The 5,000-nt window shown below is 42.2% G+C and overlaps 1 protein-coding gene across 1 annotated transcript in view; it reads right to left on the bottom strand.

Annotated features, from left to right (window-relative positions):
• The window catches only part of gabrb3 (gamma-aminobutyric acid type A receptor subunit beta3), a gene marked incomplete at both ends in the record, with an annotated part of 57,860 nt that overhangs the window by 52,121 nt on the left and 739 nt on the right, over positions 1-5,000 (bottom strand). The gene's annotated exons all lie outside the window — the stretch shown is intronic.

Below are 5,000 nucleotides of genomic sequence, written 5' to 3' on the forward strand. Positions count from 1 at the left end.
GCCATGTGAGAGTTTCTATTGCCTTATAAATCCACAGATGTCATGAGATCATTATTTGCTTTTGACTGAAAGATTGTCTGATCTAATATTTAACCGGCTTTCCTAGGCTGAATTCTGCTTGAGTTTTTTCTTTACTCCTAAAGATTACCCTTGTGATTATTGATTTATGAAGAAGTAGTATTTCCTATTCGGCTAGACTACTCATCCTGCTACACCTCTGTTTAGCCTTGTTTCATTATCGTGACGTTAGAATTATAAGGTTCTATCTCAATTTGTGTCAAAATTGAGTTTTTTTTACATAATCTGATCCATTAGGTGTTTATTAATGCCTGTGTGATGTTATTTTTAGAATGTTGACATTTTTGATTTAGTAATTAATAAAATACAAAGGTTCCATCTCACAGAACATAATGGAATGTAAAAACGTTGACGCTCAATATCTCTGAACTGCCCTAAACGGAGATAGAACCTTATCATTCTAAACGGAGATAGAACCTTATCATTCTAAACGGAGATAGAACCTTATCATTCTAAGCTCACGTAATGAATCAACAATGTTTCTTATTTATAGTGTACATAATTTACTAGGTACAGTATAAAGGCATAACCTACTGTACATCTTCCCTCTAGTAATTCATATTATGTGTATTTGAAAAGTAGGGTTTGCACCACCATGTACCACTGACTCAAATCATTTGGCTGATGATATGAAAGTACTGCCTGCCACCACTCTGCTCTGGTGACTTCAGCAGCCACATCCACAGTCACAATTTTAATTAAACTGGCAGCGTTCCTGGAACAGACACGGGTTAGGAGAGGAGGAGGGCGACACAGTTATACAAACATCCAGCTCCCAAACAGCAGCACTGGTTCAGCCTTCCTAGGGAGTAAGGAGGGTGTAGGAGCCATTAGTCCTACATGTTATTTATGTTCATTTCCTTATATGAGTTTTGAATGATTGATTTATGATATTGATCGCTTTAATTTAATTATGATCATATTTGCTTCTACGTCTATATTCCCTATTTTATGTTATTTAGATTGTTCCTTGTGGTCATTCCCCCCTGGTGGTTGGGATGAATGAATATTGGGGATATAAGGGAACAGGAAGGGGATGGTTAATGGGGAGCAAACAAAGTTTCAACGACAGTTCAGACAGGACAGGACAACACGGTAATTGACAGTTCAATAGTAATGGACAGTTTTGTGGACAGCTATAGACTTTGCTGACAGGATCGTTAATGATGGACTATGCTGATGGAGATATATTTATTTTGAGTAAATAAAGGAACGTGTTTATTTTTATACACGCGTCACTCTGCCTCTTTTGGAAACTGTTTGTTGGAACCTACGACTCACCCAATGTAGAGACTATTTGGATGGTTAAGAAGCCTCTACAGAGGGCGATGCCTCGACTGGGGAAAGGCACACGTGCAGATGTGTACAGTATACAATGTATACAGTATAAGCACAAACAGTCAGTCACACACAAGCAGTCATGCACTCAAGCAACAACCAAACTCGCTTAGGGGCGGCTGTGGCGCCGGAGGTAGAGCCGCCGTCTAATGATCACAAGGTTGGCAGATCGGCGGATCGAGCCCTTGCCCTTGCATGGCAGCTTGCCACCATTGGTGTGTGAATGGGTGAATGAGAGGCCGTTGTAAAGTGCTTTAGGAGCAGCTTTGGAGCAGCAAAAAAGGCGTTATATAAGTGCAGTCCATTTCCCATAACACTATAATTACTAGTATTTATTTCTGGTATGAGTGTTTCTGCTTCACTGCTCCTCCCTATCCTCAGCTCTGTGTTATTCTTGATATGGAAGATTTCCCCCCACTGCTTTCATCACTGCCCCCTGAACCTATTCCCTACGCCCAAGCTGCATGTGGAGAACCCAGCTGACATCTACTCACCACAATCCAATTACTGGAGGCCTAGTTCCAACAGCCAGCCTGATTTAACCCCAAACACCAAGCTTCTCAATACACTGTGTTGTGTTTCTACCTTCCACAGACAATATACAGTATTGTATACCAACACAATTAACACTACAACAGCCGTGCCTATTTTACAATGATCTGTTAATCTATTATCTGTATTATCTATTAGCTGTTTTTCAAATAGACCCCCTTTTTAGAATGTAAATCTGCTATTTACACACAGAGATCACTAGAGGGCGCTTCTTTTTTTTAGCCTGCCTCCTCCTACACAGAAAAACTGCAAAACAGCTTTATACTATCTTATCCTGAAGTGATTTTGAAAATGTCAGGATACTGGGTGGTAGAACGCACATATCTAGAACAAGTCATGAAAGGAGGGTCCTGAAATTTAATCGAGTGCAGAGATATAAAAACACAATTACTCACAGGGGTCACCGTGACCCCTCACGGCTCTTCTAGTGTTCATGGTGGAATGTGAAGAAATGGAAGCACTCACTGCAATGTAAGTCGCTTTGGATAAAAGCATCAGCTACATGGCGTGTATTATTATTACAGCGATTCAATATTGCGTAAGTCCTTCTTGTGACATTTGGAAGGGTGCTAAAGCACTGACTCAACATCTCCCCTCATATCTCTTGTTCTGCTCTTCCTGTCTCATATATTGTAGTTCTCATACTGTAAAATGTAAAATATAAAATAAACACTTTTAAATGTAAAAGTGCCCCTTAGTCTTGACTACTGGTATGGGAGAGGAAGAAATAAAAGTAAAAGTGCACTTTAGCCTTGACAGCTGGTAGCCCATAATCCCATTATGTGCATATTATACACGTATACGACACGTGTGAAGCCATGCTTGCAGACAGTAAGGTTTCTGTTCACTGTTTTCGTTCCCTCATCATTGTATTCAATGCCAAAACCGAAATGACCCCACACTACAGATTTGTAGGAATCCGGGGGTTCCTCAAACTACTGCCTCTCTACTGTTCTCAACTCCGCTCGCCATGAACAAACATTTGAACAAGCAGCTGCGTTCCAGACAAACTCCACCTCCGGCTTTGAATGGAACGCAGCATAAACCGAAAATGCCACAATTCACTAGTGCATATTGAACACTGGATGTAAAAAACCCAGAACCGTTGCACCCCTAGCACGCACACACACACACACACACACACGCACGCACGCACACACACACACACACACACACACACACACACACACACACACACACACACACACACACACACACACACACACACTTCTTATTCTGGAACTGGAAGCATCTACCTGTAAAAGAAGACTAACTGGTAGTAGTAGTAGTAGTAGTAGTAGTAGTAGTAGTAGTAGTAGTAGTAGTAGTAGTAGTAGTAGTAGTAGTAGTAGTACTACTAGTACTAGTAGTAGTAGTAGTAGTAGTGTAGTAGTAGTACTAGTAGTAGTAGTAGTGTAGTAGTAGTAGTAGTAGTAGTAGTAGTAGTAGTAGTAGTAGTGGTAGTGTTAGTGGTAGTGGTAGTAGTAGTAGTAGTGGTAGTAGTAGTAGTAGTAGTAGTAGTAGTAGTGGTAGTGGTAGTAGTAGTAGTAGTAGTGGTGGTAGTAATAGTAATAGTAGTAGTGTTGTTGTAGTAGTAGTGTTGTAGTAGTAGTAGTAGTAGTGTTGTAGTAGTAGTAGTTGTAGTAGTAGTAGTATCAACAGTAGTAGTAGTAGTAGTAGTAGGCTAATAGTAGTAGTAGTAGTAGTAGTAGTAGTACGCGTACTGATAATCTTATCATAGTACTGTTTTCCTCTGATCATAGTGTTTTCCATTGTGCACATCAGTGTTCAATTGGTGTGTGTGTGTCATTTGACGACAAAATTACATTTTGAGAAGACATAACATTATTTTGAATGCAGTGTTTGCTTTTGCAAGAGATTTGTGGAGTTTAGGGTTTTGTGTGTGTGTGTGTTTTGGATTTGTGTTTTGTGAGTTAAGAGAAAATTAGCTATGCTTTGACTAAACGTGTTAAAGTGATAGAGACTAAAACTGTAAGCTGGTTGCTTCCTGTCTGTGTTGCCAGATGCGTATCCTGTCTCGGAGGTGGTCTACACGTGGACTCAGGGAGCGGCCAAGTCAGTGGTGGTGGCGGAGGAAGGCTCGCGGCTAAACCAGTACCATCTGATTGGACAGACCGCTGGGACAGAGGACATCTATACTAGCAGAGGTAATCCCCCCCCCCGCCCCCCACGCCCACGCCCACACACACACACCCCTCACACACACACCCCTCTCCCTGAAACAGTCTACAGTTATGCCTCATGAGTCATGCCTACATACCTGATGGATCTACATCTACACAACCCCCACAATAGCTCCCCGTTTATCCACTACTTTGGTGTAGAACAAGGCCGTGTTCGTTGTGTTTTGATGCCCACCGTGTTTCTACAAGGTCGCCCTGATTACACCCTCTGTGTCACCCCAACCAAAGCTGTGTGTGTGTGTGTGTGTGTGAAGAAGAAAATGTTTTCAAATCAAGCTGAGAGATAGAGAGACAATAAATGAATCCTTGCGAAGGATTTGAGAACACCTCCCACACATGGCCAGCTGTCTCTACTAGGGCCACCGAGGGAAGAAGAGGGAGAAAAAAAAACACTTATCCCCCCCTGTCCCTGAGCCTTTGGGTCTGGAGGGTTAATCCGAGTGCAGTCCCATCAGTTGTGCTTTTACCGAGTGACGTCAGCGCCCGCTCCGATTGGCTGGCCGCGACCAAGACACGTGGGGATTGAGCGCGGGCAGCTGATTAAATCGGTTATGTAAAGAGGTATGATAATACACTTTTGCTGCCGTTGAGTACAGAGGTTATTATTGGGTGTGTGTGGGCTTGTCCTCGCTTCAGCACCTGAGCTTACTGTACTATGTACTGTAGCCATCTCACGTTAACCCCTATTGGTCAAGCGAAACATGTTTTTTCATCAGGCATTAGGCCTGAATGTTGTGAGTAAAAGCCTTTTAATTGCGATCAGCTAGAAAGCTTGTTGCAAGGTGCTCTGCTAGTGCTCTAAGCTTCTGCAGAAGAGGAGGAGGAAGT

The sequence above is a fragment of the Nansenia antarctica genome (assembly GCF_963989245.1).
Source record: "Nansenia antarctica genome assembly, chromosome: 7".
Lineage (NCBI taxonomy): Eukaryota > Metazoa > Chordata > Actinopteri > Argentiniformes > Microstomatidae > Nansenia > Nansenia antarctica.